Source organism: Cupressus sempervirens, chromosome 3 (genome assembly GCF_028749045.1).
Source record: "Cupressus sempervirens isolate cs-2001-9-10 chromosome 3, ASM2874904v1, whole genome shotgun sequence".
Lineage (NCBI taxonomy): Eukaryota > Viridiplantae > Streptophyta > Pinopsida > Cupressales > Cupressaceae > Cupressus > Cupressus sempervirens.
In genome coordinates, this window is record NC_143120.1 from 985,506,124 (window position 1) to 985,520,788 (window position 14,665).

Consider the following 14,665-nt stretch of genomic DNA (forward strand, 5'->3'; position numbering starts at 1 on the left):
CTTCCAGATACACCCACCAGTGAGCTGCTCTCTGCACCACAGAGCTGCTGCCCGGACCATTCTGAAATGAACAGCGAGTTACCGTTGTCGTGCCACGTGAAAACTGCTACTTGCCACAGAGCTGGCTGGTGCATGCGACAGGCTGGTTGCCGCTTGACAATAAAACTGTGTAGGAGGGTTTACCACCTCAATGGCCTATATAGAGGACAGCCCTTCACTTTACCACACGAATCGCGCACAGATTCTCCCTCTGGCAAGAAGACCACCACAACCAAGCATTGATACAATTGCTGTTTGAATACCGCCGGTTTACCACTTTGCCCTTCCTGAATCTGGTTGATGTGGCGCTTTAGATAACAGACGGTTTTCCCTCTGCTGATTCAATCTACATATTCAGGTGTGGAATAGAAACTTTTTCCCTTGACTGATTCTGGTATTTGCTGATTCCTTGACTATTGCCTCTATTGTCAAGAAATGTAACATTTACATTGGAGATTAGGAAGCTCTTAGTCAGTTAGACTGTTGTCAGGTATGCATAAATCCTATTAGCATTTTGGTTGTCAGATATGCTTATTGTTAGAACCCATTGCGGCAGCCTCAGGTCGTAGCAGAGATCGTCATAAGCATTTGTAAATAATTCACGACATTTCTGTGGGGAATTCAAATTTCTCTGTTTTCTTGTTTGGTTAATTGTTTGTAATGGGTATTAGATTAAAATTTTAATAAGTTTAGACAGGTAAGCATAATTGCCTGGAATGGGGGTGTTCATGTTCTTTGTGCTGTCCACGGTTCACAAAAGGTTCTATTTTTTTGCCTTGTCTTGGAATGGTAAATAGTTACAGGGAGATTCGAATAATTCTTACAGGTAACTGTATATCAGGTGCTGAATTTGGGATTAATCAACACCCTTCATACACCATGACCCAACAAGCGCTGGATCTTAGATCAATCTACTCCGTTCAATGTTCATACACCAGAAAATGGCTATCCAGCTTTCAAATATACCATAACTTATGCATTAATACATCTTAAAGACTGGATACACAATGACAGTGATCTGAGTTGTTCCTTGTTTCTTTCGATTTGGAAGGGAGTTTTATCTGGATTTAGAATCCTAAAAAATGTCAAGCAAGATACCAAATATTAAATTGAAGGGATGAAAGTCAGATCCAAACTCATTCGGATGGATCAAGGTGATAAGACATCCAAGTTTTTGTTTAACCTCCTTAAAACCAAGCAAGCTAAGGAGAGGATTTCAAAAATTTAAGATGGTCGCCGAGTAGTTCAGGATCAAGATGATATTAAAGACATGCTTTTGAAGTCCTATTAAGAAATGTTCACTGTAGAGGACTTGGATCTGAACTGCATAAATGCTAGGAATTTCTGTCAATCAGTCGTCCCTACCAATGTTTCAAAATGAGGGAGTATTTGCTGAAGTTGCAGCATCATAACAAACTGAATCAAGAACTCAAAAAAAAATCAAACTTTGAAAGGACAGTACCCACAGTTATAACATGATACCAGATTGAATCAAGAAACTTTAAAGAAAATAAAAATGCAGCAGTAACTGTCACATTTACAACATTATATCAAATTGAATCACGTAACTTTAAAAAAAATCACAAAATTCCAAATTGAATCACGTAACTTCGAAAAAATCACAAAAAAATTCAATAACAAGGAAGTAATTTCCAGAGCTGCAGTGTGGATAAAAAAATTTAACAAGACAATAAACAAAGGAGAAGTTCTCAAAGTTTCAGCATGATACCAAAGTGAATCAGGAAATGCCAGAGTAATCAAATTATGGGCTAGATTTTTTAGGCAGTTACTGCATCATAACAAACTAGAACATTGAACTCCAAATAAATCAAACTACAAACAAATAATTCTCAAAAACCAAACTATGATGGAATAGTTCTTGAACTCACATCTTAGATCGGCTAAAACCTTGCACTGTTGATGGAGGGTGCTCCCTTTAATACCATAAACACATAACAGAGACAAAGAAACAACAATTGTGAGAACAAAATATGGGCTTCTTATTATCGCCGCAAATGCGGAATTATAGAATTTAGAATTACAATATGCTAACCCACATGGGCGCCTTCATTACAATAATCTGCAAGACAAAGTTGCGAACTATCACCTAGAGCTATCCTAGACAATGTTCGGGACTTTCTTAAACAGGCAATTTTATGCGGCCCTGGAAAGTTCTAGACACTCAAACTTAATACTTAGGGCCGACAAACCCTAACAATACATATAGAGTCGGCCAAATACACTTTTGACATTTATTTTTGAAATTTCGGGTAGCCCAACTTTGGAAGACCATAACTCTCAAACTGTTGCTTCGATTGGCTATTATAACCACTTTTCGGAAACCTTAGCTCTTGATCTACAGGCTTGGATCGGCTCAAGTGCTTGACCATTGAGGTTTTGGGCCTCATCCGGGGCCTCTAAGGCTTTCAAAATTGAGCTTGAAGTTTTTATACCAAAATTACACATCGAAAATCTGTAATAACTTCACAAATACATATAATCTGGCCATGAAACTCCACTGACAAATTGATATAACTAAAATGAACCTTCACCTCTGAAATTAGAACATTCCGAGCTCATATGACTAACTTACTAAGTAGCAAGCCTCCAAAGACAACAACTCTACATTAATACAACCCTTATTGAAACAATTGAAAAGAAATATTTTTGGGTGATGCAAGATTGCTCTTACGCCCAAGATGTTCCTGCATCCACTGTTTGGTGCAAGTGCTAGTTATTAGAAGATAGGAGAATGTAATTAGGTTTCACATGCAATTGTTGATTTTCAGTGTTTACAAATATATTATGACTGTTCCACTACTCTATAATAAAGAGAAGCGTATATATAGATAGGATACAAAATGAGAATCAAGAGATGGATAAAATAGCAGTAATTAGAAAATAGAACATATTTTAAACTCAATTTTCTTTGGTTAGTTATTGGCAGTGCAATGAGGGATTGGCATCATATTAACAATGGCAATTTGTAATGTCCCCTTTTTGGGACATTAGAAATATTGAAGTCCTATTTTATATAATGTTAAAATTGACTACGAGAGTGTAGACTCAAATTATTAAAAGGTCAATTTAATGTTATAAAAAGGGCAAAAGGTCAAGGAGGAATAAGATGAAATGCCAGAGGGAAGTTGAAGAGTCACAAGGGAATAGGACGAAAGCCAGAGGGGGGAGTCGAAGAGTCTTAGTTTGTGTATTAAAAAGGGAAAGAGGCTCATTCTTGGGGATGATTGATTTATTATTTCAGAGTTCAGGTCTCTCTTGTGAGAGTATTTGGAAAGCTTCAACTTTCAACTAGTATGAGGACGTAGCCCCTCATGATGGCAGACAGTGGACACAAACCCATTGTCTGTGGACACATCAATTTAGGTGTTTCATATGAGCTTACAGGTTCTTATTCTATTATTCCACTCTGACTGTTAATTTGTATTTAAGATTGGATTTTCTAGTGTTGGTTATTGTATTGCTATAGTGTAATGCAATAACGTGTTTACGGAGTTGTACAAGAGTTTACTAGTTTTGTATTACTAGTTTGTGATGCACTTCATATGTTCAAATCCTGAATAGTGTCTTGGAAAGACGATTATTTTCTTGTGAAGAATTTGTTGGTTTAATTGTTGTATCGTCTTATATCTGTCTATGTTGAGTTTGAATATTATATTTAAGAAGTTGGTTAAATATCTTTTGGGATTTCTACTGGTTTCGATTGTGCTGTAATACATCTATAATGTTTTAGTTTTGAATATACTGTTGAAAGAGAAATTTAGCAAATATCCGGTTCAAGATATTTTAGTGGTATTAGAGCCACGGGTCCTACCATCCTGTGGAATTTAGTCAAAAAAACATGTATGTGAGATTCTTTTATTTGAGATGTATGTTCAAAAAGGGGCTGTAAAGACAAATCGAACTCCTACCTTGAAAGGGCAGGATTCAAACCCATCAATATTTTCATCTGTTTCAAGATGCTGCTATGAAAGAGGTGAATGGAAGTGAACAACGACTTGCAACGGGAATCAAGACTCTAGGCAAAGGAACATTGAGGAAGAATGAGAGATTCCAAGCTTGGTTGAATATGCCACTTGTGCATAGAAGATAAGAAATTAGAAAACATTCTGGTGATTTAAAACAGGGATTTCCTTCCTTATTGCCATCAAGGAACACACGAGGTTATAGGAGGAAATCAAGTCATCACTGCCCATTCGTGTGTTCTACTATCGGATTGTTGGACTGATCATAGGACTATTGGGTGAAAGTAGAATATGTCAGAACTCCCATAGATTGCAAGTTCTTGAGAGTGGGTGAGCCTTAGTTTAACAGTTATCAGTTGGATGGTGAGATAGGGGGGACATTGACTACAATCCGGAGAAGACTTAATGTCACTACCTATCATCGCAGATTGCATTAAAACTATAACTGGAGTGTAGATGGCTCCATAGTGTCTTCAAACTTGACGGAATGCCATACATCACTAGTTGAGCTACCACCTTGGGATGGGCTGATATTGATAGAAACCATATATTTGGAGAGGTGCGAGAGATCAAACTGACCTTCAAGTGTTCGCAAGGTTTTGGGTTTCATTTTTTTTGTGTTTGCGGTTTGAAAGACTATTGTTAAATGTTTCAAATCATGGATATGGCCCCGTAAAGGTGTTTAACTTTCTTTACTTAGCAACCAAAAGACTTGAGAGTTGCCGTTACACATTTCAGGGTCAGAAGAATCTAATTCCTTAGCATTAATATCATCTTTGTTATATTGTGGGCATCGGGAAATTGCCGTTACAACTTCATCGACAATTTTGATGATGGACTTCATTGCATGTGGAATAGGAGGTACCAAATGAGCAGTAGTCAAAACGATTTCCTCCTAAGTTATCGTCGGTATATATTATGGGTCATCCATCGTGGAATCATTTCCAACATTGTCTCAATCTCTCTTTTCCATGTTCCATTGTGGCAAGTGTGTTTTAATTGCCTTGCTTCTTTATGAACGACGGTTTCCTTCTACAAATTCATGCTCTCTTGATTATGTTGGTTCATTATGATGGATGGCAAAAACGCTTGCATTAGTCCGATAGTTATTAATTGCGATCTTTGAAAAATATCTCGAAACAAATAAATTAGAAAACAAACCGAGAGAAACAAAGAAGTTTTGAGGATTGGGTGGATAGGTATTTACATAGTCAGGGTCAAGATGAAGCTGCAAGATAGAAACGGGCATCTCCATAAACACTTATTATTATCAAAGGGATCAGAATATATAGGATTTTGTGGATGTTTGGCCTATATTTGATGCAACACAGTATCGAGACTCCCGCAAAATTGTGCAAGGTCTAATTAATGAGCTTGAGTCTCAGGGTGTATTGCCTAGAAGCAATTCCAGAGTTTCATCACTTCCCACTTGTTGTGGTCAAAGTTACTGTGTTTTGAGTTTTTGACAGGTTTGTAGAGCTACTGTGGTAACTTTCTACACATGCTCTACCTGAAGTTCATAAATGGACATTTATTTCTGATATTACACCCAACCCATTACCAACATCTTTGACAGAGGTGGTTAATCAAAGTTCACATGCATCGATGTTGCTTGTTGTGACAAAGGCCAAGATAGCACTTGAAAGAAGGTGGTTTCTAGAGGGTGCAACCACATTTGTGCGCAGACAAGCATTATGGTCGAGCTTAGCTCATGACATGACAACTGAATTTTGTGGGCTTTGTGCTGAAGAGGCGTATCTACAACAAGAGCTAGAAAAGATTAAGGATTTGAAGAGTTCTAGAGCTAAATTTGATGAGGATGTTAAGGACAGATCAGTTTTTGCAAATCATAGAATATCTGTTTCCAGAGCATCACGCCTTGGGATTCTTCAATGAATCACACAACTCAACATGAGGAGCTAGCTTTTGGACCTATTGAGGACTTGTTTGGACATCGTGAACATAGGTATCGTATTTTTGGATCCACATTGCGTGCAACCCATGATCGCAACTCAAGTGTGGCTCCTGTGGATTGTTTATCATCTGAAAATGAAGATCTGAGCCAGAGACAAATGCTTTAGGAAGAGAAGCACCTTGATTGTTTCCAGAATATAATTAGAGAAAGGCCTAATCAATCTTTTCCTCAAATTGAAACGCAAGGTACAGGAAGGAGAAAGATTTCCAAGAACTTTGATTGGAAACTTATTGGCGATACTGAGAAATACATGTTCTTAGATGATGAAAATCTAGAGGTGGAGGAAGAAGATGCTTTATCCTCTTTCACGAATGAAGTAGAAGGATCCTATGAAATGATATTTGAAACTGGACCTGTGACAATGAATAAGTGTGTAGAGCCAGGGAACAAAGAATGTCTTTCTGAGACAGTTAATGCAGAGGTACAATACCATAAGGATGTTCAGTTCAATAGTAACTCAAAAATTTGTAAATAGGCACATGATCAACATAATATGTCAGATGTCGGTGAGATCGATGGTTGTCAACAAAATCCAGTGCAAGAAAAAGAGATACCATGCGCATCTAAAATTGAAGAAACAATGAACGTGCCCCTCAAAACATTTGTCTCGTTTGGAAATTCAACTAGAAATGCATTGTGCGAGCTCTTGAAGGACTGTATGAAATAAGGGGAGGACAACACAAACTCAATGACAATTCCAAAAGCCAGACATGAGATTAATGAGATTGAAAAGTCATATGCAAAATCTCTTGATTGTGATGCAAAATATGCTTTGCAAAAATCACAGACAGAATCGGGTAATACCTTTCATTCACAAGCCTTATTTACAGATGAAGACAAAACTAAGCTTATGCAGATTTCATCTGATTGGTATGGGGGAAAAGTAAGAATTTCAAAATTATTCCAAGAGACATGTAAAGACAAGAAGTAGAACTGATGCAAAGAGTGTTGGAGATGATAGTGTAGAATGTGATGAACATAGATGGTGCGGTCCGAAACACAAGGACACAAAAAGAGATTTAGAAATAGCTGAGTATTTTGGATTGTGGGGACCACAACCAGCAGATATAAGAACAGAAATAGTCAACATTTACAAGGATTATCAAAAACTTTCTACCCAAGTTCAGAATGATTTATCATTCAGTGATTACTTGGAGCTTCATCTAGAGCAACAAAATAAGACGGACATGGCAAAAAGAAAGTACTTTGATTTGGTTCAGGATCTCCTTGAAAAAGACCAGTGCAAAGTTTGTATGAAGAATTTACAGCAGGCCAAAATTGCTTAATAGAGGATCTTGAAAAAGAAGATCAATCAACCACCATTGATTTGCAACCTTCTCATGATCACGGGAAAGTTGTTATATAGGGTGCAAGTTTCTTTGTTGGTGAATTGGAGGTTAGCTTTAATAGGCAGAGTGATGAGATAGGTTGCAGACAAGGTAATAGCAGAACGGGGTCCTTGCATGATGAGACCTTATACGCAAATGATAACATGACAACACTTTGGCCTTTGCATACAAATCAAGAGAACAAGGGAAATAATACCTATGATTTTGAGAGAGGTGATGAACCATATATTTCCGATGTCCATGACATGGAATTGGAGGAACAAACTGAGACGACACTGAAAGATGATGAACCACGTCAACATGACAACAATGAAAAGCATACTCTAAAGAACCAGTTGAAGGTTAACAAAGACATGGTTGTGGCCTTGGTACGTTATGACAACACTCACAACAAGGTTGAAGATCTCTACAGGATGGTTCAAAAGGGAGTGGAAGGAGATTGGCTTGTTGCTGATTTGCAAGTGATCAAAACAGCTCTTGAGACTATGAAATTAGATTATTTGTATTTTTTTTCTGACAGGGATAACATCCTTAAGGTGGCTGAAATACATGTTTATCAGCTGGATAAAGAAAGGAATGAGATTATGGAGCTCAATAGGGAGCTTAAGGATACTCATGAGGCATTCGATGATGCTCGATTTTCTCTTTAGGAAGCAGGAAATCAGTTTAGGATCACAAATCACTCTCGGGAACATGAGGATAAAGAGAGGCAAGAATTTTTTCTAAAGGTAAGTGATGAACTTGATTGATAGCATTCAGCAGAGGTATGATTTGGATAGTTGCCCCAAGCGACTAAGTTCCAAAACTTCAGATCACATTCAGCTTATAGACAACCCTTTGTTTGAGGTAGATGCTGTTTGGTTTTTCAGTAACCCACTTTTTTGAGATAAAGGAGAGAGTTCCTCTTGATTTCCATGAAGAGGATGATTTTGATTTCAGAATTTTGGATCCGGGTGCAACTCCTAACAGCAGATCTTGGTCACAGGATGGGAGTGGTAATTTGACAATGGTTGTGCGTCATGGGATCATTCCAAATAGGGTTCCTGATTTCACACCATACAGGAGTTGGTTGGATTATATAATCAGCCGTTGGATAGATTTTGGTGTATTATTGATGGGAGTTGTGTTTCAATCTCAAGGAATGGGTTTTCGTCTTCATTCTTATTCATAGTACCTATGTACACAGAGGTTCTCCAGTTTGATGATGACAATATTGTATTTGATGCACCTAGGGTGTTACTCTCAGTTTTTGAGCGGCTTGTTTATTACGTTATCTATTTAGGTCGGGTTGTCACCATCTACTGGGTTATGCATAGTTCATTGATACATTTCTACCTTATCATATCGGCTGGTTATGACAATAGGGTTTGGGATCCAGGTGTTGATCATATGTATTTATGGTTTGTTGAGGACCTTGTTGTAATTTTGTTTAGTGTGAGGTCAGATACAGTGATGATCAGAGTTGTACAACTTACAGGTGCAATGTTATTTCATAGAGTTATATGGGATCTAGGGATCTAGTTGTTGGATGGACTGTAGGGTGACACATTGCTTTGTAGGATGGCCGGATTTGTTTTCAGATGGGGCTACAGGGCTACATGCAGACTCATATGGATCCAAGTACTGATTGCTTGAGGACAAACAATTTTAAGGAGGGGAGATTTGTAATGTCCCCTTTTTGGGACATTAGAAATATGGAAGTCCCATTTTATATAATGTTAAAATTGATTATGAGAGCATAGACTCAAATTATTAGAAGGTCAATTTAATGTTATAAAGAGGGCAAAAGGTCAAGGAGGAATAAGACGAATGCTAGAGGGAAGTTGAAGAGTAACAAGGGAATTGGATGAAAGCCAGAGGGGAGTTGAAGAGTCCTAGTTTGCGTATTAAAAAGGTAAAGAGGCTCATTCCTGTGATGATTGATTTATTATTTCAGAGTTAAGTTCTCTCTTGCGAGAGTATTTTGAAAGCTTCAGCTTTCAACTAGTATGAGGACGTAGCCTCTTGTGCTGACAGACAGTGGACACAAACCCATTGTTCGTGGAGACATCAATTTAGGTGTTTCATATGCACTTACAAGTTCTTCTTCTAGCATTTCAATTTGATTGTTAATTTGTGTTTAAGATTGGATTTTCTAGTGTTGGTTATTGTATTGCTGTTGTATAATGCAATAATGTGTTTACAGAGTTGTACAAGAGTTTACTGATTTTATATTACTGGTTTGTGACACACTTTCATATGTTCAAATCTTGAATGGTATCTTGGAAAGACGATTATTTTTTTGTGGAAAATTTGCTGGTTTTATTGTCGTATCATATTATATCTGTTTATGTTGAGTTTGAATATTATATTTAAGAAGAAGCTAGTTAAATATCTTTTGGGATTTCTGTTGGTTTGGATTGTGCTGTAATACATCAGCAATGTTTTAGTTCTGAATATATTGTTGGAAGAGAAATTTAGTAAATATCCGGTTTGGGATATTTCAGCAATAAATAGATAGGATATATTTTTCTATAATAAAGAAAAGTGTATAAATAGATAGGATACAAAATGAGAATCATGAGATGGATAAAATAGCAATAATTAGAAAATAGAACATATTTTAATCTCAATTTTCTTGGTTAGTTATTGGCAGTGCAACGAGGGATTGGCATCATACTAACAATGGCAATTACAAGAAAAAATATCAAAATAAGCTGAAATGGAAAACAGAGCAAAACAATGGGTAATAAAATACGTTGCTAAAATGCAGTCAACTTGAAAGGCTTCTTTTTAAATTGAAAATTGATTCAAGGTTAATAATGGAATTTGAAAGATGCCTTGTGTGAGTGACATCTCAGAATTGTAAGTTGCTTCTTAGTTCTAACAAAAATACCGTTTTACATCCTACAAAATCTTGTATACATAAGTGAGCAATTTTTCTTTTCTTTTGTGCAACGAATCATGCCTGTCACACAATCACATTGGGTAAAACATATAGATATTGTAAAAGGACTACATTTTATGAAATAAAAATGGGATTTCACTACTTGGAATGAATAAGGAATATATTTTTCAAGAAATTGGAGGTGTTAGTTGAGGAATAAATGTGACAATTGTCCGGTCTAAGCAGAGCAACAACTTATCTATGATCTACCCTTTTATCGGAATAGGTCCAAGTTCCTCAGTAAGTATTCGTACTTTACATTACAATTTAATTGAACTTTTCTAGTCAACTTTACAATTACTGAAACAATTAGAAATTTTTTTCTCTGCAGATTTAACATTTCTATTTGTCTGGATAGGACTGTTTTATTTGTTGGATGGATCTCAAAGTATTTTTGTTCACTGGGGGTGATAACTAGAACTAGGTTGGAACTATCCTTTATCATTCATAGAGGATCTATAGAAGGCAAAAGAAATTCTTTTTCAAGTTTGAAAAAAATGTGGCTAATGCATCCCAATTTTGATGACTGTATAAAGAAATGGTAGGAGTTTGATGTCTAGGGGGCAGCAATGTTCAGAGTGGCAAAGAAGTTAAGGAATGTCAAGATTAATGTCAAGAGGTGGAATAAAGAAATCTTTTGAGATATATTTGAAACCAAAAACCAGATAAAATCTGAACTTGAAGAAATACAAGAGATAATGTAGATGGATGGCGACAACATAGAGGTGATTCAAAGAGAAAAGGACATCCTAGCTAATTATCATTATATCATTTCAGGGAGGAAGTTGACTGGAGAGAAAGATCTTGGGTTCTGTGGCTGGAAGTGGGAGATAAGAACCCAAGATTTGTCCATTTGACGGCTATGAAGCACAAATCCTCTAATCGGATAACTTAGATTTAGTTAGAGAGAGGTTTCTTGACTAAAGAAGAAGAGATAAGGGAGGAAGCTATGTGTTTTTCCTCTTCCCCTTTGTCTGAGGAGAATGAGAATACTCTCTTGAGGTCCCTTTTCAACTGGAGATTAAGGATGTTGTCTTTTCCTTTAAAGGGGAGAAGGCACTACCCCCAGATGGTTTCCCCATGTTCTTTCTCTAGAACTTTTGGCAGATTATAAAGAAGGATGTGGTTGATGCAATCAAAGAGTTCTTTGGAGCAAGAAATCTTTTGAAGGTGCTGAATGCCACTTTCATTGCCCTTGTTCCAAAGGTGCCAGGGGCTGATACTATGGAAAGATCTAGACCTATAAGCCTGTGTAACTCCTTTTAGAAGATAATCTCTAAAGTTCTCACTTAGGGAATTATTAGATTCCTGCCACTGTCAATTTCCCTTCGGCAGAATGGTTTCGTTTCTAGAAGACAAATTTTTGATTCTATTATAATGTTTCATATGAATATACATTCACTTTCTTTGGCCAAAAAGGAGGGCTTCTGCCTAAAGCTGGACATGGCAAAAGCCTATGACAAGGTGGATTGGAAGTTCCTTATGAAGGTTTTGGAAGCGTTCGTCTTTGATAAGAAGGGTAGGGAGATAATCTTTCATCTTATTTCTTCTGTTGTTATAGTCCGTAGCTCTCCTTTGCCTTTTTAGCCTAAAGTTGTGGGAGGTGCATTCAATTTTTAGTCAAACCTTAAGTGTTTTCATGAACAATTTGTGGAGGACACCATTATGATGGGAAAGACTACGGTCTTTGAGGCGAGGAACATTTAGAAGGCTCTTAATTTGTACTATAATGGTTGTGGACAAATGATAAATTGGAATAAAAGCTGTGTTGTTTATCAGCACTCTAATTGAGAGGCAGAGGAAAATTGGAGGATATTTGGGGTGCTACTATTTTACCATCCACTTATACTGGTCTCTCTCAAGGCCTTAAACTGGATGATGCTTTTTGGAATCGCTAGTTGACAGATTTAATAGAAAACTTGCTAGATGGAAAGACACTATTTTGAGCTAGGCATGAAAACTTCAACTCCTAAAATTGTCTCTTCAAAATCCTCTGATTTACGGTATGATATTGTTCAAAATCCCAGATAAGTTTGCTGAAATCATTGATAAGATTCAGAAACATTTCTTATGGAGTGGGATGGAGGAAAAGAGTAAGATTCCCCTTGTTGCTTGGTATTCGGTTTGTAATCCAAAGAAGTATGGAGAGCCTGTTAAAATGACAAAGTACGATGTTTTGCTCACCGTACGGTGAAACACTGTATGACAATTTGAAAACATGATTGAAATAATGACACCGTACGGTAGTGTGAGGTACGGTACAATGAAACACCATTTTATGATGGGGTTTTCCAAGTTTAATATGATGAGTAATTTTGATGAGTACGGTGAAGTCCGTATGGTCATCTAGTCGAGTGTCACCGAAGGAGTCCGAAGTGACTGAAGCATCTATGTGACTGAAACGTTCCGGAGTGCCTGAAGCATCTACATGACCAAAATGTTCCGGAGTCACCAAAGAGATGGCAGACGGTTCTGTAATGTAACCGTTTCTTTACTGAATTGTGTATCGAATTTGTAGGATGTATTAATGGTTGCAAGATTTGTAAAGAAGACAATGTTGGAAATTAGGTTGATTGTAAAGGCAATTTGAGCCTGTGAAAAAATAGAGTTTTGTATGTAACTTGTTACTGTAATACAAAGTTGCTCGGGTTTTTGTGGTGGCAGGTTTTTTACTTGGAAGGGTTTCCCATGTTAAACTATGTTTTCTCTGTGTCTTGTGTCTGATATGTTTGATAATTTATTTGCTTGCTCATCTTTGTTTTAAATTTGTTGTTGCTTATTTCCTTGTAATTTGGCATTCAGAAAGCATTTCCGCACTGTTGCTTTCCTAACAAGTGTTATCAGATCCTAGCCAGTTGTGTTATCCTTGTCGGGTAGGGTTTGGTTTTTTGTGCCAATTTGGTTTCAGTGGGAGTTTGCAATTTTTTGTCTGTAAATTGAGATGGCAGGTATGTCAAGACGAGTGGACATTGAAAAGTTCAATGGCACCAACTTTGAGTTGTGGAAACTTAAAGTAGAAGATTTGCTAGTTGATTGAGATATGTGGGCTGCTGTGTTTAGCATCAAGTCTTCAGACATGAAACAGGAAGATTGGGAACTAATGGATCGGAAGGCCAGAGGATTGATAAGATTGAGTCTTGCAGACTCAATTTTATTGAATGTCCATGAAGAAAAAACCATGCATTCCTTGTGGAAGAAATAGGGAGACATTTATCAAGGGAAATCCTTGGTAAACAAGATTTTCCTAAGGAAGAAATTGTACTCCTTGAAGATGGATGGAGGAACGACTATGGTAGAACACTTAAACTCATTTAATATGGTGATTACGCAGTTAACATATGTTGGTGTGTCCGTTGATGGAGAAGATCGATGCATGTTATTGTTATGCCCATTTGCCTGAGTCGTGGGATCATTTGGTAACAACTATCCAAAGTACAACTACCAAGTTGAAAATGGACGAAGTAGTTGCTGTACTTCTGTCGGAGGAGGTGCGAAAGAAGTCCTCTAATGCAACCAAAGAAGCTCTGAGTGTTCAAGGTAGATCTAAGGACAAAAGTGAAAGTTCCAGGAGCGATTTGCCACTCTTGGAAAGAAGTCCAAGGTGAAGTGTTGGAACTACGGGAAGAAAGTCATATCCGAAGGGATTGCAAGGAGGAGAAAAAGAAAAAGAAGAAATATACTTCTGACATTGAATCTACTCAAAAGTGATGCTGATGCCCTCGTAGCAGCCTTGGCAATGCCTGCGTCCGATGACGTATGGTTGGTGGATTCGGGAGCATCATTCCACATGATGTCTCTCAAAGAATGGTTCTCAAAATATGAACCGTACAATGGTAGAAAGGTGTTCTTGGCCAATGATTCCACACTGGAAATTGTTGGTAGAGTCGTCAAAATTTAGTTTGCTGACGTCAGAGTAAAGGGAATTCATGGAGTACTTCACATACCTGGTTTGGCTTGAAACCTACTTTCTGTCAGTAAGTTGAACGATGTCGGAGTTCATGTAACATTTGTCCTTGGTGGTTGCAAGATGACTAGGGGATCTATTGTTTTAGCTAAGGGTGAAACCATTGGAACGATATATAAGTTGGATGCCAAACATGAATGTTGTAATAGTGTCTCTGTAAAATCTGATAAAATCAATGTGGTAACACGTGTAAATGAGATGGTAGTTAAACTTCCTGCTGAGAAAACAAGACTCTGGCATTATAGGCTTGGCCATATTGGCAAGAAAGGTTTAAAAATCTTGAAGAACAAAAACTTGGTTGAGGAATTGGTTGATTGTAACCTTGAATTTGATTTCTGTGAACATTGCATCTATGGAAAACAAAATTGCATTTAGTTTTATTCTAGTTCTCAAAAATCTTCTGGTTAGTTGGACTATATTTGGGCCTAT

The 14,665-nt window shown here is 37.3% G+C and overlaps 1 protein-coding gene across 2 annotated transcripts in view; it reads left to right on the forward strand.

Annotated features, from left to right (window-relative positions):
* ELO3 (radical SAM domain-containing protein / GCN5-related N-acetyltransferase (GNAT) family protein) overlaps positions 1 to 14,665 on the forward strand; it is an 85,737-nt gene that overhangs the window by 57,227 nt on the left and 13,845 nt on the right. The window lies entirely within an intron of this gene.